At 36.0% G+C, this 27266-nt stretch overlaps 1 long non-coding RNA gene across 12 annotated transcripts in view; it reads right to left on the bottom strand.

Annotated features, from left to right (window-relative positions):
- LOC137759205 (uncharacterized) overlaps positions 1 to 27266 on the bottom strand; it is a 520553-nt gene that overhangs the window by 112652 nt on the left and 380635 nt on the right. For 2 of the 12 annotated variants that reach the window (XR_011073055.1, XR_011073058.1), the window contains exon 10: positions 10198 to 10420. The exons of the other annotated variants lie outside the window; for them this stretch is intronic. This is a non-coding gene — a long non-coding RNA (uncharacterized lncRNA). Of the gene's footprint in view, positions 1 to 10197; positions 10421 to 27266 lie in introns of those variants that run through there. 12 annotated transcript variants of the gene reach the window in all.

The following is a 27266-nucleotide window of genomic DNA, read 5'->3' as shown; positions in this document are numbered from 1 at the left end:
CTCGGCAACTAGAGAAAGCCCGCGCACAGCCACGGAAGACGCAACGCAGCCAATAAATAAATAAAATAAATCTATTTAAAAAAAAAAAAAAATTAATGGTAGACAAAAAATATTTAAAAGTTAAACAATATGAAATGAAAATTTTAGTTACTGAAACAAAAATAGTTTTTACTACAGTAGCTCTATTACAATACCTGTTTTGAAAATATGAATTTGTTCCAAAAGGGTGGATATATTTGGGAACAATTAAGACATAATGTGAAAATGGGTCTTTATGTGAGATTTTGATCTAATGAAATACTAGGTGAATGTAGGAAAATGCACCCAGATGGGTTGTGTACTTAGAAACACACAAAATGTAAACATGGACACACCTCAGGTATCTACCAGCTACCTCAGTTAACTATGCACTTGCCATGAGCCATGTTTATCCACCTCAGGTCTGACAGTTTTCCTTCCAATTACAGAGAACCCTCCTTTTACTACTTCATAATAACTCATAGGCTGTAACCCCTCCAATATCTACTTCTGCAAGCAAATTTCAAATAAGTTTGAAGGTAAATTGCCATATTCAATGTAATATTTATGCATGAACCTTTTACTATGTGTAAAACTGTACTACCATATTTTTTATGGCCTTATTTTTTTTTCAGTGTCACTGACCAAGTTTCTGTTTGTGTCATTCTTCCCATGAGTTCTGTGTTTTTTATTGCACAATTTTGCATGGCAGAATTATTTTTAGGAGCATATATATTACATTGGAGGATGACTGATTGTATGTAGATTTTATGGTAAACTTGTGACCAAAATAAATGATCAAGACAATTTCTGCGGAGTTTTAATAATTGAATGTTACTATACATAATACGATTTTATATAATTTTTGAAAGCAATCAAAATGAAGTTAGTAAACATAGTAATTAGAGATTGCACATAGGCCTATATTAAGTCTACTTATATAAATATTCATACTATATTAGAATTAATTTCCATAAAACACATTATTTAGTTATATGAATTATAAATTAAATATGGTCTTGGTAAATGGTAGGATATTTTTATTACTGTTGTTAATTCATTAAAATCTTTTAATTTAAAATTTGAGTACTAATTGTGGGAGGATTTATAAAATGTGCTGTGTTACCTTTAAAAATGAAAATAATCTTCAAAAAGAAGAAATTAATAGCTTGTGAACATTTATATTTTACATATTATAAGTAATTTTTATTTTAAGATCAAAATAGTGATTTAAATATACTTATTTATACCTACTGAAATATATTCAGGTGTGTGGCAAAACGTAAGTTAAAAGTTTCATGTCAAAAAGTATGAAAATTCACATTATTTATCTTATAACCGGAAACTCTTGAAAGAGTTAGTTAACCCCTATCGACCTCACATTTTTCACAAAAAATATAAAACATAAGATTTTACTATAAGCTTCGGAGCCGCGGAGGAGAGCGCAGCCACAGGGGTGCGGAGGGCAAAGTGGAGAGATTCCCGCACGGAGGCTCGGCGCCGAGCAGCACTCACCAGCCCGAGAGGCTCGTCTGCTCACCTGCCGGGGTGGGCAGGGCTGGAAGCTGAGGCTCGGGCTTCGGTCGGATCCCAGGGAGAGGACTGGGGTTGGCGGCGTGAACACAGCCTGAAGGGGTTAGTGCACCACAGCTAGCCGGGAGGGAGTCCGGGAAAAAGTCTGCAGCTGCCGAAGAGGCAAGAGTCTTTTTCTTGCTTCTTTGTTTCGCGGCGCGCAAGGAGAGGGAATTCAGAGCGCCGCCTAAACGAACTCCAGAGACGTGCGCAAGCCGCGGCTATCAGCGCGGACCCCAGAGGCGGGCGCGAGCCGCGGCTAACAGCGCAGAATCCAGAGACAGGAGCGAGCCGCGGCTATCAGCGCGGACCCCAGAGACGGGCGTGAGACGCTGGGGCTGCTGCTGCCGCCTCCAAAAATCCTGTGTACGAGCACAGGTCACTCTCCACACCGCCCCTCCCGGGAGCCTGTGCAGCCCGCCACTGCCAGGGTCCCGTGATCCCCGGACAAATTCCCCGGGAGAAGGCGCTGCGCGCCTCAGGCTGGTGCAACGTCACGCCGGCCTCTGACGCCGCAGGCTCGCCCCGCCTCCTCCGTACCCCTCCCTCCCCGCGGCCTGGGTGAGCCAGAGCCCCCGAAGCAGCTGCTCCTTTAACCCCGTCCTGTCTGGGCGGGGAACAGACACCCTCAGGCGACCTACATGCAGAGGCGGGTCCAAATCCAAAGCTGAACCCCGGGAGCTGTGCGAACAGAGAAGAGAAGGGAAAATCTCTCCCAGTAGCATCAGAAGCAGTGGATTAAAACTCCACAAACAACTTGATGTGCCTGCATCTGTTGAATACCTGAATAGACAACGAATCATCCCAAATTCAGGAGGTGGACTTTGGGAGCAGGATATATTAATTTTTCCCCTTTTCCTTTTTTTGTGAGTGTATATGTATATGCTTCTGGGTGAGATTTTGTCTGTATAGCTTTGCTTTATAATAGCTTTATTTTACTTCACTATATTATAGCCTCTTTCTTTCTATTTTTTCTCCCTTTTACTCTGAGCCGTGTGGACGAAAGGCTCTTGGTGCTCCAGCCAGGCATCAGGGCCGTACCTCTGAGGTGGGAGAGCCAACTTCAGGACACTGGTCCACAAGAGACCTCCCAGCTCCACGTAATACCAAACGGCAAAAATCTCTCAGAGATCTCCATCTCAACATCAAGACCCAGCATCACTCAATGACCAGCAAGCTACAGTGCTGAACACCCTATGCCAAACAACTAGCAAGACAGGAACACAGCCCCATCCATCAGCAGAGAGGCTGCCTAAAATCATAACAAGGCCACAGACACCCCAAAATACACCACCAGACGTGGATGCGCCCACCAGAAAGACAAGATCCAGCCTCATCCACCAGAACTCAGGCACTAGTTCCCTCCACCAGGAAGCCTACACAACCCACTGAACCAACCTTAGCCACTGGGGACAGATACCAAAAACAACTGGAACTACGAACCTGCAGCCTGTGAAAAGGAGACCCCAAACACAGTAAGATAAGCAAAATGAGACGACAGAAAAACACACAGCAGATGAAGGAGCAGGGTCAAAACACACCAGACTTAACAAATGAAGAGGAAATAGGTAGTCTACCTGAAAAAGAATTCAGAATAATGATAGTAAGGATGATCCAAAATCTGGGAAATAGAATAGACAAAATGCAAGAAACATTTAACAAGGACGTAGAAGAACTAAAGAGGAACCAAGCAACGATGAAAAACACAATAAATGAAATTAAAAATACTCTAGATGGGATCAATAGCAGAATAACTGAGGCAGAAGAAAGGATAAGTGACCCGGAAGATAAAATGGTGGAAATAACTACTGCAGAGCAGGATAAAGAAAAAAGAATGAAAAGAACTGAGGACAGTCTCAGAGACCTCTGGGACAACATTAAACGCACCAACATTCGAATTATAGGGGTCCCAGAAGAAGAAGAGAAAAAGAAAGGGACTGAGAAAATATTTGAAGAGATTATAGTTGAAAACTTCCCTAATATGGGAAAGGAAATAGTTAATCAAGTCCTGGAAGCACAGAGAGTCCCATACAGGATAAACCCAAGGAGAAACACGCCAAGACACATATTAATCAAACTGTCAAAAATTAAATATAAGGAAAACATATTAAAAGCAGCAAGGGAAAAACAACAAATAACACACAAGGGAATCCCCATAAGGTTAACATCTGATCTTTCAGCAGAAACTCTGCAAGCCAGAAGGGAGTGGCAGGATATACTTAAAGTGATGAAGGAGAAAAACCTACAACCAAGATTACTCTACCCAGCAAGGATCTCATTCAGATTTGATGGAGAAATTAAAACCTTTACAGACAAGCAAAAGCTGAGAGAGTTCAGCACCACCAAACCAGCTTTACAACAAATGCTAAAGGAACTTCTCTAGGCAAGAAACACAAGAGAAGGAAAACACCTACAATAACAAACCCAAAACATTTAAGAAAATGGGAATAGGAACATACATATCGATAATTACCTTGAATGTAAATGGATTAAATGCTCCCACCAAAAGACACAGGCTGGCTGAATGGATACAAAAACAAGACCCATATATATGCTGTCTACAAGAGACCCACCTCAGACCTAGAGACACATACAGACTGAAAGTGAGGGGATGGAAAAAGATATTCCATGCAAATGGAAATCAAAAGAAAGCTGGAGTAGCAATTCTCATATCAGACAAAATAGACTCTAAAATAAAGACTATTACAAGAGACAAAGAAGGACACTATATAATGATCAAGGGATCGATCCAAGAGGAAGGTATAACAATTGTAAATATTTATGCACCCAACATAGGAGCACCTCAATACATAAGGCAAATACTAACAGCCATAAAAGGGGAAATCGACAGCAACACAATCATAGTAGGGGACTTTAACACCCCACTTTCACCAATGGACAGATCATCCAAAATGAAAATAAATAAGGAAACACAAGCTTTAAATGATACATTAAACAAGATGGACTTAATTGATATTTATAGGACATTCCACCCAAAAACAACAGAATACACATTTTTCTCAAGTGCTCATGGAACATTCTCCAGGATAGATCATATCTTGGGTCACAAATCAAGCCTTGGTAAATTTAAGAAAATTGAAATCGTATCAAGTATCTTTTCCGACCACAACGCTATGAGACTAGATATCAATTACAGGAAAAGATCTGTAAAAAATACAAACACATGGAGGCTACACAATACACTACTAAATAACCAAGAGATCACTGAAGAAATCAAATAGGAAATCAAAAAATACCTAGAAAAAAATGACAATGAAAGCACGACGACCCAAAACCTATGGGACGCAGCAAAAGCAGTGCTAAGAGGGAAGTTTATAGCAATACAAGCCTACCTCAAGAAACAGGAAATATCTCGAATAAACAACCTAACCTTGCACCTGAAGCAATTAGAGAAAGAAGAACAAAAAAACCCCAAAGCCAGCAGAAGGAAAGAAATCATAAAGATCAGGTCAGAAATAAATGAAAAAGAAATGAAGGAAACAATAGCAAAAATCAATGAAACTAAAAGCTGGTTCTTTGAGAAGATAAACAAAATTGATAAACCATTAGCCAGACTCATCAAGAGAAAAAGGGAGAAGACTCAGATCAATAGAATTAGAAATGAAAAAGGAGAAGTAACCACTGACACTGCAGAAATACAAAAGATCATGAGAGATTACTACAAGCAACTCTATGCCAATAAAATGGACAACCTGGAAGAAATGGACAGATTCTTAGAAATGCACAAACTGCCGAGACTGAACCAGGAAGAAATAGAAAATATGAACAGACCAATCACAAGCACTGAAATTGAAACTGTGATTAAAAACCTTCCAACAAACAAAAGCCCAGGACCAGATGGCTTCACAGGCGAATTCTATCAAACATTTAGAGAAGAGCTAACACCTGTCCTTCTCAAACTCTTCCAAAATATTGCAGAGGGAGGAACACTCCCAAACTCATTCTACGAGGCCACCATCACCCTGATACCAAAATCAGACAAAGATGTCACAAAGAAAGAAAACTACAGGCCAATATCACTGATGAACATAGATGCAAAAATCCTCAACAAAATACTAGCAAACAGAATCCAACAGCACGTTAAAAGGATCATACACCATGATCAAGTGGGGTTTATCCCAGGAATGCAAGGATTCTTCAATATACGCAAATCAATCAATGTGATACACCATATTAACAAATTGAAGGAGAAAAACCATATGATCATCTCAATAGATGCAGAGAAAGCTTTCGACAAAATTCAACACCGATTTATGATAAAAGCCCTGCAGAAAGTAGGCATAGAGGGAACTTTCCTCAACATAATAAAGGCCACATGTGACAAACCCGCAGCCAACATTGTCCTCAATGGTGAAAAACTGAAACCATTTCCACTAAGATCAGGAACAAGACAAGGTTGCCCACTCTCACCACTATTATTCAACATAGTTTTGGAAGTGTTAGACACAGCAATCAGAGAAGACAAAGAAATAAATGGAATCCAAATCGGAAAAGAAGAAGTAAAGCTGTCACTATTTGCAGATGACATGATACTATACATAGAGAATCCTAAAGATGCTACCAGAAAACTCCTAGAGCTAATCAATGAATCTGGTAAAGTAGCAGGATACAAAATTAATGCACAGAAATCTCTTGCATTTCTATACACTAATGACGAAAAATCTGAAAGTGAAATTAAGAAAACACTCCCGTTTACCATTGCAACAAAAAGAATAAAATATCTAGGAATAAACCTGCCTAAGGAGACAAAAGACCTGTATGCAGAAAATTATAAGACACTGATGAAAGAAATTAAAGATGATACAAATAGATGGAGAGATATACCATGTTCCTGGATTGGAAGAATCAACATTGTGAAAATGACTCTACTACCCAAAGCAATCTACAGATTCAATGCAATCCCTATCAAACTACCACTGGCATTTTTCACAGAACTAGAACAAAAAATTTCACAATTTGTATGGAAACACAAAAGACCCCGAATAGCCAAAGCAATCTTGAGAACGAAAAATGGAGCTGGGGGAATCAGGCTCCCTGACTTCAGACTATATTACAAAGCTTCAGTAATCAAGACAGTTTGGTACTGGCACAAAAACAGAAATATAGATCAATGGAACAGGATAGAAAGCCCAGAGATAAACCCACACACATATGGTCACCTTATCTTTGATAAAGGAGGCAAGCATATACAGTGGAGAAAAGACAGCCTCTTCAATAAGTGGTGCTGGGAAAATTGGACAGCTACATGTAAAAGTATGAAATTAGAACACTCCCTGACACCATGCACAAAAATAAACTCAAAATGGATTAAAGACCTAAGTGTAAGGGCAGACACTATCAAACTCTTAGAGGAAAACATAGGCAGAACACTCTATGACATACATCACAGCAAGATTCTTTTTGACCCAGCTCCCAGAGAAATGGAAATAGGAACACAAATAAACAAATGGGACCTAATGAAACTTAAAAGCTTTTGCACAGCAAAGGAAACCATAAACAAGACAAAAAGACAACCCTCAGAATGGGAGAAAATATTTGCAAATGAAGCAACTGACAAAGGATTAATCTCCAAGATTTACAAGCAGCTCATGCAGCTCAATAACAAAAAAACGAACAACCCAATCCAAAAATTGGCAGAAGACCTAAATAGACATTTCTGCAAAGAAGATATACAGATGGCCTACAGACACATGAAAGAATGCTCAGCATCATTAATCATTAGAGAAATGCAAATCAAAACTACAATGAGATATCATCTCACACCGGTCAGAATGGCCATCATCAAAAAATCCAGAAACAATAAATGCTGGAGAGGGTGTGGAGGAAAGGGAACCCTCTTGCACTGTTGGTGGGAATGTAAATTGATACAGCCACTATGGAGAACAGTATGGAGGTTCCTGAAAAAACTACAAATAGAACTACCATACGACCCAGCAATCCCACTACTGGGCATATACCCTGAGAAAACCATAGTTCAAAAAGAGTCATGTACCAAAATGTTCATTGCAGCTCTATTTACAATAGCCAGGACATGGAAGCAACCTAAATGTCCATCGACAGATGAATGGATAAAGAAGATGTGGCACATATATACAATGGAATATTACTCAGCCATAAAAAGAAATGAAATGGAGGTATTTGTAATGAGGTGGATGGAGTTAGAGTCTGTCATACAGAGTGAAGTAAGTCAGAAAGAGAAAAACAAATACAGTATGCTAACACATATATACGGAATCTAAGGGAAAAAAAAAAAAAAAAAAAAAAAGGCCATGAAGAACCTAGTGGCAAGACGGGAATAAAGACACAGACCTACCAGAGAATGGACTTGAGGATATGGGGAGGGGGTGGGGTGAGATGTGACAGGGTAAGAGAGTGTCATGGACATATATACACTACCAAATGTAAAATAGATAGCTAGTGGGAAGCAGCCGCATAGCACAGGGAGATCAGCTCGGTGCTTTGTGACCACCTAGAGGGGTGGGATGGGGAGGGTGGGAGGGAGGGAGATGCAAGAGGGAAGAGAAATGGGAACATATTGTATATGTATAACTGATTCACTTTGTTATAAAGCAGAAGCTAACACACCATTGTAAGGCAATTATACTTCAATAAAGATGTTTAAAAAAAAAAAAAAGATTTTACTATAGATTTAATGAGAAAATTTATATGAAATAGAGCTTACTACCATATCTACCATAAAATATATGTACAACTATGCTATTTTCCCTCATACCTCCTTTCTTATTTTAACTATCACACATTAATAGAGAAAATCATTGAGTAAGAGCCTTAAAAAGTTTTTTTCATGAGTTATTATGAAAAGAGCCAGAAAAGAGCCTGGCAGTAGATAAAACACCTAGATAGAAAATGAAAATATCAACTGAACGTTTAAATATCATACTAAATATCTGGAGCTATAATATAGTTTATACTTGGATCTTAGTATATACAGAATAACTGAGTTTATTTTTATGGTTTTTTGTAGTTGTCTAACAGCTTATTGAAATCTTTATATGCCTTCCTGAGGTATAGGTCCTCAAGAATGATGGTACCAGCTTTCTCTGTCTAGAAATATCTGGGTGTTTCATTGTCAAAATGACTAGAAGGCACTAATGGCATTTCACACATGGCGGCCAGCAATGCCAGATGTCCTGTAAGCCTACATTGCAAAAAGTGCTCCCCATCAAATGCTACAGTGAATAGCCACATGGGTGACAATCTGTAATTATCCAGTCAAGATACTAAATATTTTACATGTAAACACTTTGAGATTTTGATATAAAGTAAAATTTTCAAGAATGCAATTACTGTGTAAATTAAAGGAACAATGTACCTTTTTTAATCTAAAAACTTCCAAGAGTTTTCAACATTTACAAAAATTATGTAGCAAAAGCCAAATTACTGAAGTTATTCAAGTCACCAATAGAACACTGTAGCAAGCTGAATTATCACATCTGTGTCTTGTCACATCCAGGATAATTGTAATATTTAAATATATAATTATTTAGTCCTCATTTTAAAATAGCAGATAAAGAGAAAAGGCATCAATACATTTCATTTGAATATTTCAAATTGGTCATTACAACATAATGAGGAATGTACTGATACAATGTGGCCACCAATTTTTTTTTTAATTGAAATAAAACTCAGGATGTAGAGCTCACTTAATAAAGCATATATATATATATATATATATATATATAAATTTTATGTTTATATATGTGCATATATATGTTTATATACCTATATAATGTAATAATATAATATATAATGTAATTAATGTACATTATATATTAATGTAATATATTAAAATATATTCAATTTTTAGAAATTATAAGCATAGTTTAAAAACCAAAAACTGCCACTAGAGTGTTTACAACATATTTTAATGTTTTAGTCATCACGGGAAGAGTTGCACTAGACATTTTATTTCCTCTTTGTGATAAAAGTACAAAAAATAAGTCGCATTTGTGTTAAGAGAAGCAAGTAATACAATTTTAATTTGGATGATATAAATTTGCAGCCTAGAAGGCTCATGAATCTTAGTAGGGTTTATGAAAAGTCTTCTAGAATGCATGTGTCTTAATAAGGTCTCCAGCACTGTAGCCACTTAGACCAGAAAACCCTGAATCGGAGAAAGACTCCCTCCTTGACCAAAGTTTAGACAGGCCACTCTGGGCCTTCTTTTCAAGTCCAGTTTTAGCAACAAGCTTTGGTAAGCCAATTTATCTAGAATTCCCTCACCCTTGATATCTGACCTTGGCCTGACTTTAGCAATAATCCATTTTAACAAGAATGGCTCTACCCTTGATATCTAATTAATTTTCTTCACTGAGCCCCTCACTCTGTTCTGCACTTTGGCTGTACATCCCCAGTTGTCTTTGCTGTACCTAGAGTCGAATTCAACTTCTCTCTCCTATTGCAATAGTCTTTCCCATATTGCAATAGACCTGAATAAAGTCTTTCTTGCTGTTTCTAACAAGTGTTTAGTGTAAAATTTCTCTTTCACAAAACATGTGTCTTTATGTGGAGAGAAGAAGAATGTCAACAAAATGTTAAGTCATTCAAACCATAAAAACCCTGGATTCTGATATGTGAGGCATGGGAAAGATGAGGAGCCTCCTCCAGAGGCGGGGTACACTCAAAGCACAACCAAGGTGATGGTGGAAGCATTTGTGCAGTAGAGAGGGAATGCATGGCAGGCACCTCTCTTGACTGATGATTGATTGATCAATTTGGAGGCATGCAGGCGATATTTTGTCTTGTTTGGCTGAGTACAATGAAAATGTTCTCTTTCCTTCCAGATTTCCTGCAATATAGTTAAGGTTAAATATATATTTTTACTTATTTCCGAAAGCATACTGGGCAAGCTTTAATGGTATTAATTTGGTAGAGAAAATAACCAATGTAATAAACCCACATTTCAGCCTATTCTTTTAATACTTTCAGAGTGATTCCAGAAGAACCTTAAATAAATGGTATATTTATATTTGTTTTATGCCTTTTTATTGTGACTTTATAATAAATGAGAAGTTTTTTTGGTAAATATTGGAAGTTAACATTCTTAGTTTGGATAAACAATTTTGAACATCTAACTAGCAAACCCGTATAAAACTAAGTAACACCACAGAATACAGCAAAAGAATAATTTAATGAACTTAGAAGACTAACTAGACCTTTGTGCCTAGCTTATCAGGGAAGATAGATACAATTTCAATACCAATGAAATAAACTCCCACAAATTGATTTTTCTTTGTGTGCACTCATCAGTGTAAACACAATTAAATTGTAAAGCTTGCACTTGTTCAGGAAAGATGTTTTCTATTCATATTCATGCTACGTGGGTGCTTTGGTTTCTGATACTTTGTTATATGGAAACCTTACAAAGTGAAAAAAAAATAACTACAAGTTTATGAGTCTTTATCACAGAGGATTAAAACATATGCCTTTCCTTTAAATAAACACTATTATTATTGTTTTTCATCAAATTTTAATATTAAGAATGTCTTTTTGAATTAAATTCTAATTATTATGAGGCCTGAAACTTTTAAATTAGCATGTGCTGTAATTCAAATGAAATGATAGCTAATTTGTTCCCATCAAATTAATACAAAAAACAAGAAAATCAAAAGTTGTGTCTTTAAGTTTTTTGTTTCAGAAAGTAAAATCACACATAAGTACTATTTTTTAAGGCCTGAAGAGCTTCTTGGCAAGTTTATAAAATACTTAATTCAATAATATAAACTTCACAAAAATACCCTAAATTACTACTGTGATCTCTGATTTTCTAATGAGGAAACCATGACTCAAAGATTATCATCTTGCCCCAAATCAAGCTGTTAGTAAGATACGGTTTGAAATTCCACTTTTACTGACACCAAAACTTGTACAGTTAACCAAATAATCAGTTATGTTCAGCTCTGCGTAACTAAATACCAGATAGACATTTTCCCAGCAATAAATCAATGTCTTATAGGAGTGTCTGTCTGTCTCAGCATACCACATATTTCATGTGCTGCTTGCAGGTATGTATTCTACATAAGATTTTATTCTTGGGTTACATTAGTATAAATTAGCTATCTCAGGAAAATGGAATGTCCATCATTGTGTGTGGGAAGACTACTTTTTACATTGACACAACTAAGAAAATTTCCCTTTCACAATAGTTTCAATCAGGAATCTGGACTGAATGATATTTTTGGAACACGATTTTCCAGCAATTACTTTATCACCATAAGATAGAAAAAAATCTAAAATTAAAAGAAATTTCTATTTAAAACTTGAGTTGTTTAAATCATTAGATGTGTGACTTTATTACAACATCAAGATTTCAGACACTAAGGATTCAAGAAATTAACCGGGGTAAGCAATTAAAATATGACCTCAAACACCCTAGTATATTGATCAAGAGTTTGCCATTTTTAGAGCTACATTTATGAAAAACAATAACAAAAGCCAGAAAGCTAAAGCTTAATGCATATTTTAAGGCCAAAAGCAATATAGGAAAATTCACCTCCTGTTGAGAGGTGTTTTAAAAATTGTTTAATCTACGATCCAATTTGAATCTCATTGTTCTGAGAACTCCAATATGTCTCCACAAGAGGTCATCCCTGTCACCTCAAAATTAGCTATTAAATGCTATGCTCTATTGTTTCGGCCTGCTTGGGATACACATAAAATTATCCCAAAGATTTATCTAAATAGAGAAGGTTTTAAAAAATACATGCCCTGATTTAAAAATAATAAGCGATGTAATTCTGTATTTTCACAAGTGATTTGATAAACCAGGCTAAGTGATAGTTACTAGGCAGGGGTGTTGTAAGCTAGTGCTCCAAATAACAAAGCATTGATGTATAGTCTTTGCTGATTTCCAATACTCCCACCATGGCTGATTTCAAGATATTAACATGATACCCCTGAATATAGAGTTGGAAATGTTGTCAGCAGAATGAATATGTGGGTGCAATCTTTAAATAAAAGGAAGTAGCAGTACAAAGCGTCTGAGGCATGAGTAAGCCTGGGAATTTTGTTGAGCAAAAAGGTCATTGGGCTAAATGAACAAGAAAAATCAGCTAATGAAACAATTTCTTTCAATAAGAAGAAGATGAGGATATGCAAATATCTCTTTGAGATCTTGCTTCAAATTCTTTTGGCTACATACCCTTGCTTTCACTTCTATTTGAACTTGTTTTCATAGGTTCTGTAGGTGGATAATTAGAACATTGATTTGCAATATTTTTACTCTTTTAATATGAGCATTTGATCTTAAAATTCTTATGTGATTATAGATTTAGCTTCAGCCCATGCATTTCTACATGTTGTGGTTTAACATTTATTTAATTCACAACAATTTCAAATGTCCTGCTGGATTTCTTCTTGAACCTATGCATTACTGTATTTAAAAGTGCTTTATTTAATTTCCAAACATTTGAATATTTTCTCAGTATATGTCTTATTTTTCTCTATTTTGATACCACTACAGTCAGGGAATACCCTTTGTATGATTTTAAATATTTTTATTTCTTTATTTATCTTAGGTTTGTTTTATGGCTCAGAATGTGATTTATCTTGGAAAAACTTTTATGTGCACTTTAAAATAATATGTACTCTGCTGTTAGCTGGAATACTGTATAAATTTTGATTAGATAAATTATTTGAGAATATTGTCCAAATTTATTTAATTACAGATATTTGTTCTACATTTTTGTCAATTACTGAGAGAAGTGTTTTGAATTTTTCTATTATAATTGTGAATTTTTCTATGTTTTTTTCATGTCTAACAGGTTTTTCTTATTGCACTTTATGGATTATTGTTAGATGCATACACATTTAGAATCGAGGTATATTTCCAATGAATTGACCACTTTATAATTATGAAATATATCCTTTTATCCCTATTAGTAATTTTCCTTGTTCTGAAATCTATTTCATCTTTTATTAACATAACCCCCAGCTTGAGGACAGATGTATCTGTCCTTCCATCTAACCTGATTTGTACAACGGGAGGAGATGTGTGTAGGCGAAAAGGCAAGCTGTACGTTTCTGTGTTTATGTTCAGAGTTCTTAGAATGGACCTTTGTCTTCCTACCTCCACTGCACTGGGATCTGCATGTGCCCCCTCTGCTTTGATCACCTCTCCCTGGTCCTGCCCTGATTCAGCTCTTACTCCCTTTATTGCATTTCGGCTAAAGCCTTTTCTGATCTCCACCCCTAAACTGGGTCAGACCCCTAACTGTATATAATTTACCTGCCTACCATGCTTCAAAATAACCATGAATTTAACAATTGACATAACCCAAACATGGGCTGGTGTCTCCCTGCCCCCTTCCCAGGGATTTGTTTCAATGTGGATGGATCCCCAGAACCATAAGCTATGATAACCCAAAGTTCTCCCCTTGATTTCTGAGAATTCTAGAGACCACTTCCTCCTGTTTCTCTCTGCTGCTGCACAGACCCACCACCTATTCTGTTCTGCATTCATCCTGCACAAATCGGTCCCTCCTCTGGCAACACACTCCCAGCATCTCATGCTAGCTACCGGTGGGAGTTAGGGAAGACGTGGGGATGCCCAGGGGAGGTCCGTGTATCATCACTTGTGCTAGTGGTAATAAGTAAACCCATCTCACCATCCCTCTCTCTCTTCCCCCTCCTCTTCCCCCTCCTCTTATCTTGGCACAAAGAGAAATTCTTCCCTTGCCAGAAGGGCGGGTCATATCACTCTCAGGTCCTTTCTGCTCCAAAAAGAGTCATCAAGGAAATTTTCTGAGTAAATATAGAGCTCACTAATTTCTTGTAAGTCAAAGAAAGCTCCTTTTAGAGTTTGCTTTGCCCTGGGGTGATTGGTTGCTTGTTTATTTTGACTAATGTTTCCATCCTTTTATTATATTCTATTCTTTTATTTTGTTATATATTTTAAAATTATGTTTCTTATACATAACATATAGTTGGTTCTTTCTTTTAATACAACATGACAATTTCTGTCTTTGAAATGCTCTGCTTATTATTAGAATTTAATGTATTTATAGATATGAATGGAGTAAAATCTATCATCTTGTTATTTTCTTTTTACCCCATCCAATTTTTCTTCTATTATTCTTTTTCTCTCTTCATTTGTAGTAATTATCTTTATAATTCTATTTAATATCCACTACTGTCTTATTATTCATAGCTGGGTTTTGTTTTGTTTTGTTTTGTGGTTTTTATTTTACAAATCTGTATTTTATATAGGAATTACAATATGCATCGTAATGAATTTAACTTACGGTAGTGAATGAAACTTACCTCAGTACATTATACAATACATCGTAAGTAGAGAACTTTCAATTTAAAAAAAGGCTGGGTTTATAATTTTGAATGCTAGATCTTTGATATAAATACTATGTACAAATCCCTCACATGTCTCTCAATCTTGATTTTTCAAAATATTTCTTCTTCTTTCTAACATTTATCTATAAAAACCAAGCAGATAAATCTGTTTAAAAAAGAGGAACACACACTTTTGCAGAAAAGTGGCATACTGGCATGGAAAACTGGACTTTAATTAAAAGGCTTATAGCTGGATGAAACCTTGAAACAAAGTGAAATGGAAAACATAGATATTTTAATCAATAAGTTATTAACCAAATTCTTCAATTTGATCATTTTCATAAAAAACATAAAGAATACATATGTATTTGTATGAATACTCCTTTTATTTAAAACATAGTTTCCCTTAGTTTCCTTTTTAACTGTCAGTTGAGTAGTGGTTTCTGTCATTAGATGTTACTGTTTCTTAGTTGCTATGTAGTTGATTTGTTTTGAGTTATTCATGTCCTACTACTCTTCTGTTTTGTCAGTTTTGCATGCTTAGCAAATGGCTAGAAAGAGTAGAGGATAATTTAATAACAAAATATAGGGAAACTGATTTTTTGTAAATAGTACCCTTTTTAGACTAATGGATGTTTTTTGAAAAATTCTTGCTAGAAAGAAAAATAAGGTAATCTCTTAAAGTTTGTGCCTTTGTTCTCCATTATATTTAAAGAGTGTATATTATTCCTTGCTTGTTCTTGTTGCTTGGGGATAATATTTTTATTGAAATAGACTGTGTTTTATGAAGCTTATCATATTCCCTAAAAATAAATGCCAGACTTTTGTCTTCATTTTAATTTAAATGCAGAAAAAGTAAAATCCCTTGTTTAATTTGCACTAGTTTCCATTGCACTATTAGTATGAAAAACATATACCTAAGCAATTTTAAATAGACCAGATTTAAGAAGAATAGAAAAATAAACTAAAAAATTTTGCTTACAAATTGTATATACTGACTTCAATGATGGGAAAATTGATTTCCTGTTAGAAAATAGATTATAAGTTAAAATATCTCTTTCAAATGAAAGATTCCTATTCCTGTACTTGAAAGGAAACTGACCTATTATCAATTTAAACAAAGCTCAAGGAAAGCATCATTTTAGAGCCTAAAAAACTGAAAATGCCTCAGAAGTGATTCTTAATAAATCTGCAAAGACAGAGGGTTTTGTTCTGTTTTGTTTTTGTCCCTCTTGCTTCAGCTTTCACTAGTATTCTTTCCCCTCATCTAAAAAACTAAAACCCTCCTGCAGTGTGCCCACTCTGGACCCAAACCTGCTTTTTTCAGGTACTTTTTTGAAAACCATTTCCCTATTGTGCATTAACCCAGTTTTTCTTAAATATGTACTATTGTTGAAAGGCTAATCCCACATTAATAATCCTTAAAGAACTAACAAGAATTCAATCACACACAACCTCTACATCAGCAGGATATTTCAAGGTGGAAGGGAGTACTGGTGTTGGGTTTGTCCTCACTTAATAACATTATTAATGATGTGGATGAGTGAACAAATATTATGAGAAGGAAATTCATAGATATTAAATATGTAGAGTATGCAGAAACAAATAGGCTAGAAGCTAATGCCTGTGAAATGACCTAGAGAGGTTAAGTTAACAGTTGTTCAATATTCTTCTAGGTTTCAATAAACTAGGTCATTTAGTTGATAAAATAATATAATCAGTAAAGAAAAATGCAGCAATGATAGTTAAACTGAAAGGCAAAGAAAGAACAGAAATTATATAATGTTGCATCGTTACATAGTACAGTGTTTCATGAAAATTTCTTAAGCTTTAATTCATACACAAAACCAAAAGCAGTAGTTCACTGTTCTTCACTGAGAGAATACATTATTTATGTGGAAGAATATTTAAATTCACATAAATAACGTAAGTAATCTTTTCATTGTGAAGATATTCATAACATTCAAATAACTTGATAATATATGAACTCTGGATCTTCAGTATTTTTGATCAATAATTGATAATCAAGATTCAGTTTGCAATAACTCATGATCTAATGCTAAGAAGGGGAAACAGGTTTCTTCTTTAACTTTCATATTGGCTTTACTCTATTCAATAGATTGTGAGTTGAAATTCGTTCTCGGTCTTTACAAGTTATTTTGAAACGTTTTCAGATGAAAGGCATTCAACTATTTTATAATTCCTAACTTTTGGAAAACTTTTTATCTATTACATCTCAGATCCTTAGCCTAACTCCTCTGATGATCCAGTGTAAATAAGTGGTTCCATTTTCTTGCTATATTAAAAATTCACTATATATATAGGCACACAAAAATAAACAAATTGGAATTCTTTTAATTCAGATAATACAGTATCCGTGGCACTTCTACTTTTACCATGACTCAAGTTAATACCTTTTCATTGTCATTCATTAGATTTTACCTGTGAAAGGAGACACATCACGTGTTTTATTATAAAAATGGGAATGAAACTAAATACAGTGTTTTATGAGGTAATGAAGTTTTATTTTATCTTGAGGGATATTTAATAAAATCTCTCTCCCTTACTACTTGACTCACAATCTAGCAAAACTGAATTGAATCCACAGGCTTTTTAACAAGGTTACTATTGGATTTTATGGTTCATTGCAATCAGATATATATTGAGGCCGCTGTCTTTATATTCTAGGCTTCTATAAACAATGTGTATACATTTTCAAAATGATGACACTTTCTTGTCTAGCCAAATCATCACAGAAAATGTCCATTATTTCCTCAGTATTAATAACAAGACAGTATAGAATTCACCCTCTATATATTCACAGAATTCACTCTTTATACATTCAATTTCTCTGTTACCAATTAATTAGGTTTTGAAAACAATCTCAGTTATAATCCTTATTTTTAATAATTTCATTTAAAATGCACTGATAAAGGAAATAAACAAGGCACTACCAAAAAAACCTCTGCCCTTTATTATTTTATATAAGTCATAAATTCTGTCTGTCCTTGATTTTTCACCATTTAGCTCATCACTAAATTTTGACTAATTATTAAACATTTCTCTTCCTCTATATTAAAAAATAGCAATTATTAACCCCCCATTTAATATTCTGTGAATTGTTTTAGTGTGATGTTTTATTTCTTTTAGTGATATGTACCGATGATAACGAAAGTAGCGTGCAGCATTTGTGTTCCATCTATTTCCATATAGATTAAAATTCTTTCAATTTGGGATCTAACAGTTCTAATGCCCATGATTATTTTTAAAGAAATACCACTAACTCCCTGCATGATTATTTAGAACACATATTTTTTTAAAAAATCCTCTTCACTTTTAATGGAGCTATCAATAGTTTTAGCAAAGTTTCTGATTTACTATTCATTTAACAATATATTTCTGGAAATTGTAAGATTTAGTCTGATCTGCTCCCTTAAGGAGTACCACAGGCTACTTTCACAGCTCCCCTGAGAACTCCCCTCCCTGTGCAGGATCCAAGAAGAGGGTTGCAAGTACCTTCTAACTTTGAGAGTAGTTCCCCATATTTACATTATTTTGATGTAAGAGAAATCAATTTAAAGGGAAGCCAACAGAGTAGTACTTAGACTGTGGAGCTCTCATACGAACCCATATAAGTTATCCCATCCCCCATAACTAAGTCCCCATTGAACACTTCCTCCAGACAGGAGAAAAACTGGCAGGTATATTGCCTGCATACTTGGGAGCTGTCACATAAACAATATTTAATTGCCTTCGTTTACCTTTTCAAATGACCCACCAATAGTTGTGGTAAAGTACATCCAACTTTTCCTAAAACATAAAAAATATCAGATTGGTGGACAAAATTCTATTCAGTGATCCCTCCCTCAAGTCTTATACCCTTAATTCTCAACTCTAAGACATCATGGACCCTTTTCCTTAGCATTTTGCATGCTATTAGTATGTACCTATTACAGCTGGAATGGAAATGTTGGAGGTAGTAAAAAACAGCATTTATAACCCAGGAGTTAAGGGAACAGTTCAACATAAAAGGGTGGTTTTCATAACTGCCTGACCATAATCTCAACAGTCTTCAAGACTCAGTTCAAAAATCACTTTTCTCAAGCTTTCTTTGGCCCTCAGCATTCCTGATCTCTGCCATAATTCTAGGACTAGCAAGAACCTCTTAGTCAGTGTTTCTTTGCTTGTTTTACTGTTGTCCTCCAAATTCAGAACCTATTCCTGATAGGGCTTATATGTGTGTGTTTTCAAGATTAAGTTAGATTCCAATTAGACATTTAATATATTTTCATGACTGTATAGGTAATTACATGCTACCCATAGATTTTAAAGGGTCAAAGTCTTGATGCTCTGGAATCTAAGGGAAGGAATTCAGAAAGAAAGAAGTGGGTCATTGTAGAAGATGATGTACAGAGAATGAAATGTGAAGTCGGAAAGACTGAATATCATATCAAACACATTTTTTCAAAGCAGTTAAACTGGCCTTTTAATGATATTACTTAGACTTTCCAGACAAAATGTGTAACAACTGAACTAATTCTTATAAAATGACTTTGAAATACCCAAACTCAAACATAATCTCACAGTCATTATTTGTGATAAAACATTAATGTGTTTTATACCTTGATTGTGAAAAATACCAGAAGTGAGAGAAGAAAATAGATTTATTGCGAGTTACAAAATTTGAAACCGAAATTGATCATTTTTATTCTTTCAAGAAATTTTTCCCCAGGGCTGTTTTAGCAGCAAAATCAAAGTCAGAACCTAGGCTCCTCTAAACAAAGGAGTTTAATTGTATCTTACTCTCCCTCTCTTCTCTGTCTCTTAAGTTTCTCAGTAGTATCTAAGGGGTAAGAACCATCCCCCATGGAGGGTAGAGATCCTTGGAATTCTGATGATGGTGATGATCTTTGTGAAACTGTGAGGTGAACATTGAACACAAAATTGATTTATGATGGGGTGTCTGGGGAAAACTGCACTCCTTCTCTTCGGTCTCCTGAAACTAGCCAATATTACCTTTGTTTGGGGTAGATGCTCTGTCCTCTGAATATAATCATGGGACTGTTGGAAACATCTTTTCTCTGGGCTTCATGCCATTCCTTTTTCTCTCTTTTCTTTCTTTTTTTAAAAGATGTTGATGCATCTAACTCCATAGGATTTGTGACAACACTACATACAGCCCTCAGGCTTTGCAAATTACAGACTTCTTATCAACATTGAGGTAATTTTTTATTAAAATCACATTTTAAACTCATTACTGCCGAAGGTTTATTTCTTTTTTTTTTTTTTTTTTTTTTTTTTAATCATTATTGGGGCTTCCCTGGGGGCGCAGTGGTTGAGAGTCTGCCTGCCAATGCAGGGCACATGGGTTCGAGCCCTGGTCTGGGAAGATCCCACATGCCGCGAAGCAACTAGGCCCGTGAGCCACAATTACTGAGCCTGCGCGTCTGGAGCCTGTGCTCGGCAACAAGAGAGGCCGCGATAGTGAGAGGCCCGCGCACCGCGATGAAGAGTGGCCCCCGCTCGCCACAACTAGAGAAAGCCCTCGCACAGAAACGAAGACCCAACACAGCCAAAAATAAATAAATAAATAAAAAAAATTTAAAAAAAAGCATTATTAAACAGCAAAATAAATAAATAATTTTAGATTTATATCATGCAAGAAATGACGGGTCCTTTGCAGCAAATACATTTAGGCTACACTGTATACAGTCTACAGCAAGACTGTTCAGCCACAGTTATTTCATATAGTTCTTATACAACTAAATGCTAATTTCCAAACTTCTCACTACATGGGTCACTGGATGAAGTCAAGGGCTAGAGATTTTACAATCACATGTGAGAAAATTATGCATCTGGACACACTTTAGGGCATATAGAACAGGTTGGGACATTATAATAGGAACTGATATGTTATTTTATAAGTGCTAAAATTCTCCAGGTTAATATAGCTCTGCCCATATTTTATACAACTCATTGGTTTGGGTTTGCTAATTCATAATGTAAAAATAATCCAGGGGTGGGATCAAAAACTCGTTCAATTGGAAATGAGCCTCCTATCTCAGTACTGTCATTTTTTCCTCAGACGAACTGTAGTTTCTGTCATGAGTAAAATAGAATAGAGATCTTACAGAAAAAAATTGTCAATTTTTGGCCATGCAGCTGTGGCCAATATCCTAAGTATCGAAGGACCAAGGATGAAAATATACATTTTTAGGAGGACAGCCATATAAGAGTATACTTCTTACCAGTTGACTACCTAAGTAAAGAGAAATTAACAATTTTATATAAGCTACTGCATTTTAGTGTATTTTCTTACAGCAATGTACAAGTCTCTCACATTACTCAACTCCAAGAGGGCACTGTTTTTATAAAATTCATTCCCTATGGTGTGCCCAAAAGTACACTCCTAGTAACAAGTGATGTATAACATATCAAACAAGAAAGAAACACTCAGGAAGAATCGGGAAATTATCATCTAGATCTCTGTTATTTGTGCATCACCCTTTAGCTTTAACAAACAGAAAAGAACAAGTTGTAATTATAGGCTCATGATTTACATGAATGATCTTTAATGAAATTATAGAACACTGATAAATAGTAGAGTCTATAATGGGAAAGTGAACTCTAGCCACTACACAACATGGTAAGCATGGTAAACAATGACTAGGGGAAGATGGCAAATAGAAAGGGAAAAAAATAGAATTAATACTGACTCATTTAATAAATCTTGATAAAATAATATGATTAATTTTTAAATGGGAAATAACATTAATCAGATGTAGATATTTTGTAGGTTCTATAATTTTTGTTAGATAATTGAACATTTTATAGTATTTCTTTGTATATGAGAACACCTAATATAAGATAAAATTGATATAGAGAGAGATGGGTAAGGATAGTAAACACAGGTAGGGAGATGGATTATAGAAAGTGTCTTATAGGTCCTAAGGGCCTGTTACCATCTCTTCTTCATATTCATGTAAGCATACTTTATTAGAAGACTTAAGTCTGAGTTTTTCTGGATATGTTTGTAATCACTTCCTCCCGCCCCCAATTCCACCCCCATTTTGAAGATCATTGGTCCAAGAAACCTACAAGTATATGGGACATTGTAATAGGCAAAGTCACATATGTTAATAACGACAACAAAAACTGTATTGTGAGACCCTTTACACAATACAATATAGAGAATAAGGTCTATGCTGTCTCCCACTAGGTCTACATTCCACAAAGCTGGATTTGAAAAGCTGAGGCAGAGGTTCATAGCTGTTCACTAAAATTCTTTTTCCTGGGTACATAGCTTGACTACATTCCCATATGACTGAGTCCAAATTAACATGCACCACTTCCAGGGCTGGACCATATAAATCTCACCCTGATCCTCCAGTTCTTTTCACATTTGTCTTTTGAAAATAGAGAGATCCAAGACACTACAGATCACTGGAGCTATAAGAAAGGAGACCTTGAGTTCCTGAACTACCATGTGAAGAAAGCCACCCACTGACCGGGAATATCTTCATTTCAATGCCGTCAAGAAATCAAATTTAACCTTTAATCTTATTTAACCTTGAGGATCATGTGTTAAAGCAACTAATGTTACCCAAGCTTTTACAGGAGACTAACAAATAACTCTACATTTTCCTCTATTCAAATTCAGAATGAAAGAAAGAGGCATGGGAGTGGAACAGGTGGTGGTAAAATATGACCTTACTAATGTATAAAGCTATTCCAAGGGGTGCAGTGTAGCATTCAGAGTTGATCTCATGAGCTTCCAAAGACATCGGGCTAAGTGACCCTTATTCTAGTTTCAAAGTTCTGTTCTAGCTCTAAGTACACATATAAACTTCAGGGAGAATTACTTATCCCATAGGGGCTGAGGATGATTAATAAAACCTTCCGTTACGCCTAAAAGCACTGACCTATACTGTACCCTTTAGACAAATCGCATATTGCATAATCATGATAAGTGAAGTGCACCAGGCCGAGATAAGCTAGTCTCTGGCATATGTCCAGACGAGACTAAAAGAAGAGTCGTTCAAGCCATGAGTGGAAAGATGCACTTTGATTGGGGTATGGAGCTTGCTGAGGTGTGAGGAACCCCTCCCTTCCTCAGAAATTACAATCTGCCTTGGGGGCTCCCCTGACAAGGATACTGGTATCCAGGTCCTTGAAACGTTCATCGTTTTGCCATGAACATGTATGTGCTTCTTTTCTTCTGTAAATTTGAATAACTAAGAATTACTTGTTTTGCCCAGGTGGTATCAGTGTCTGGTCTCTCCACAAATTTGGACATACTGTTGACATTGGTGAGTACAGAGGACACACACAGGCAGAGACAGACCACCATGCCTTGCATTAAAAGCAAATAAAATTTAAAGTCCTTTCACAAACAACGTTTCAAGTTTAACTTTTTTTTGGTTTGGTTTGTAATGATTCCCGGGAATGCTGTGATAATTATAGAGGTGAACTGTAAGTTTCTGGTAATTGTTAAAGTCGCCCAAGCAAAATAATTTTGCAGAACAGTAATCTAAGTATGTTGATAGTGAATAATAAGACAAACAATGAGATCATTGCTGCTTTGAAGGGTTTTAGAACTGTGAAAAGGGCATCATCTGCTTTTAGAAACAGAGTTGAATAATTTTATCTTCTACTTCTTAATTTACAGTTCTGTTATTCACCTCTAAATGCCTTCATCCATTTCTTAGTAGCTTGCCCTTAAACAACATGCTTCTACCATTCTCACAAGCAATTTGATTTCTCTTTTAGTTTAAATAGAAGCAGGTTGACATTAGATGCAAAATATCTACTATGTCAATTGTCTAATATTTTTCCTTGAAGTGGAAAGAGTAAGATTAATGCACACACACACACACACTCAGAGCTCTAAACAGCAACAACAACAACAACAAAATATATATAGATATAGATATAGATACAGATACCACCAGAAATCTATTAGGATTTGCTGTGAGATCAAACTCTAAATGGCACTGCATCCAAACTTTCTGCGTAGGTCTGCAGATTTTTATGCATTATTCAATTCATTTAAAAAAACACCTTAGAATAAAAAGCAAACACAATAGAAACTAAATGAGACAGTCACAGAGAACATCAAAAATAGTAATTTAATCTCCCATACAATATTAAGCTTGTTCAGAGACTATTTTTGGTTCTTTGGATTCTCTTTCGAATCTAATTCAGTTTATATATGGATATGTTTATAGGGAGTGAAGGGTAGAATTAATTACCCCAAACATTGTGCATCCACCCCTCTAATATTTCTCATGTTAACACGCAAATCTGTTATCTTCATTACTATTATACTGCACTCAGATTACAGCACAATTAGAGATCATTAACCCTCTCCTTTATAATCAGCAATTTTCACGGGCCACAGATATGCATGCACCTCTAATATATTCCTATGTATCTTACACTTCCATTTACCAAAGTGTCAAAACAACTTTTTTTTACATCATTGCTATGTGTTTTAGTTTCTGCAAGCTGGCTGTTAGAAGACAATTATTTCTCCTAAATGGCTTTCCCCTCGATCTGGCTATTTTTTTAAAGAAAGAATAAAACACTGTAAAAATCAGAAACTTTGGTCCCACTCCTTTTATTTTATGCACAAAGAAGCTTATTTATGTACGCCAACATCACACTGCAGAGAAAGACACACTGGCTCTTTATTATTTCTTCTGTACTTTATACAGGAAATGTGTGGAGAACAGGTCTTTCCTGAGGTATTATACTCATGTGCTTTAAAGATTAAGAACACTCAGTATGCCAAAAAAACGCTGTATACGAAAACATGTTTTATTGATTAATTTACCGAAATTCAGTTAAAGTTTCTTTCAACTTAATGTGTTTGTATATATAAAATTGTATATTCATATTTTGTAGTGATGTGATTATCTGGTGCTACAATTCTAACATCTAATAGGTTTTATTCTATTTCAGTTTATTTATTTTATGCTTTGCCAGAATGTGCTTATGGAAGGCATTCTCAAGCATGAAAATAAATTATAAGCAGCTGGCACATAGCTATTCTTTAAATTATAAACTTCCTGATTTTTAGGGACCAGTATTCTTTTTCTCTTTCACTCCTCCACATATCAAAACCCAGGGAATATTCGGTTGTTTTGTATGAAAATGTAGTTAAGGGAAGTACACCCACTTCTTCTGTCTCATGCAAAGACTGAGCTCTTTAACTGGTCTCTCCTTTGCACTCACTTTCCTCTCTGATCTATTTTGCACAAGGCAGCCAGGGTGATCCTTCACAAACACACATTTGACCATGTCAACTCCCTGCTTACAAGAGTGTAATTACTTTCTATTCTCACTAGTACATTGCTTTGAACAGAATATATAATCAGAAATACCTGTTGAATATTGCATGCCCCCAGGATAAAGTCCAAACTCTAATCTGTCTTCACTTACAGTGTTTGGTGACCTTTCAGCTTCATTACTGATCAATCACCCAGTGTCACTTAGGTGACATGAGGCCACTTCCATAATATCTAGTATCAGAAGACAGAGAAGAGATGAAATAATTCCTTCAGCATTTAAATATCTAAGCTCAGAAGTGACATCTGTCACTTCTAATATGTCATTGCCCCAGAGTCACATGATTCTTCCTAAGTGCAAGAAATTGGTGGTGTTGGAAGTACAGTCTCTATGTGCCTCGAAGAGAAAAGAGCCAAATATCAGAGAACACAGTACTGTGGGCCACAGTGCCTCATCCATAACAGGAATTTCATAAACTCTTAACGAGTAATAATCAAGATTCATTAGACTGCAAAAGATGACACAAAAACACTTTGGCAAACAAGGGAATTAACTAGTTCTTGTGCAAAATTTCAAGAAAGGCAGGGGTACTGCTTGACTTTATGTTTCAGAAACATAGACGTTTCCATTTTTATATACTCCTACTGATTTCCCATCTCTAGCCTCCCCTGGTTCTCAGCCTTATTTCTCAGACTTATTGCCAGGTCTCTGGCACAGCTGTAGAGGTGGAATTGTTGTCAATTCCAAGTTGTACATTCCCTATTTTCCCAATTGAGTCTTGCTCTCTCTTCGTTGTAAGTTCAAATACATTATTGAAGGACTCTAGTTCCCAGTTTAGCCTCCTCGGAGTTGGAATAATATGTTCCATGCAGCTTGAACTTGAATGCAAAACGCTTCTTTAGGCCAATCACCACATCCAGAAAGCAGAGGTTAAGCACTGTACAACTTACTAAATCCTTATTACCTGGAACCCTGAAGTAGTTTCTGCCCTTATACTATAACAGTGACTATATGAATGGACAATGGCCATCTCATGTGTAAAAATAGAACACTGACACAGAACCTCTGAAGCTATCAGTTTAAACCACAACCTCTGCAGCATTTGGCCCCAAATAGTAAGGAAATAGTTGATAACTGACAGCTTCCCTGATCTTTGCCCTCCAGCTCCAACTTAGGCCCAACCACAAAAAGCCAATTATGAGCCCTAAACAGTCACGCAGGATGCCCCACTCTGGTCAGCCCACCCCCAGATTCCCTGTGCCAACATCTCCAATCAGGTCACATGTGAAGCTTTCTTTTCTTTCCACTATAAACATTTTCCACTCTCTGCCTGCCATGTAGTCTCTGTGAAATGCAAGTGTTGGTGGCTATTCTCTTGCTATATCAAACTCTGATAAATATCTTTTACTTGTTCTCATTTGGGAGGTTTTCTTTATATTCACAGCCATTAAGGAGACTCTGCGGGCTTCCCTGGTGGCGCAGTGGTTGAGAATCTGCCTGCCAATGCAGGGGACACGGGTTCGAGCCCTGGTCTGGGAAGATCCCACACGCCGCGGAGCAACTAGGCCCGTGAGCCACAATTACTGAGTCTGCGCGTCTGGAGCCTGTGCTCCGCAACAAGAGAGGCCGCGACAGTGAGAGGCCCGAGCACCGTGATGAAGAGTGGCCCCCGCTCGCCACAACTAGAGAAAGCCCTCGCACAGAAACGAAGACCCAACACAGCCAAAAATAAATAAATAAATAAATAAAGAAGCTTTCATTTAAAAAAAAAAAAAAAAGGAGACTTTGCAACAACCCTTAAACTAAATGCACCTAATTATGCGAAGCCTTTATTTTCTACCTAAATAAAAATTCTTTTGAACCATGTTACCAAAGAATGCCCCCTTTGTGTTGAAAACCTGTGGTCGCTACTAAATTAGTAGAGGCTTCTGCTTTGCTTATTTATTGTCCTTTTCCATTTTGTACTATCTTATGGGTTCCCTATATGATAAAAACATTATTTCTCCAAGGTGACAGAGTATATTTAAACCCATGCTATTACTACTTATGAGGTTGTTTTG

This window comes from Eschrichtius robustus, chromosome 2 (assembly GCF_028021215.1).
Source record: "Eschrichtius robustus isolate mEscRob2 chromosome 2, mEscRob2.pri, whole genome shotgun sequence".
Lineage (NCBI taxonomy): Eukaryota > Metazoa > Chordata > Mammalia > Artiodactyla > Eschrichtiidae > Eschrichtius > Eschrichtius robustus.
This window is presented reverse-complemented; position numbering and strand designations above follow the sequence as displayed.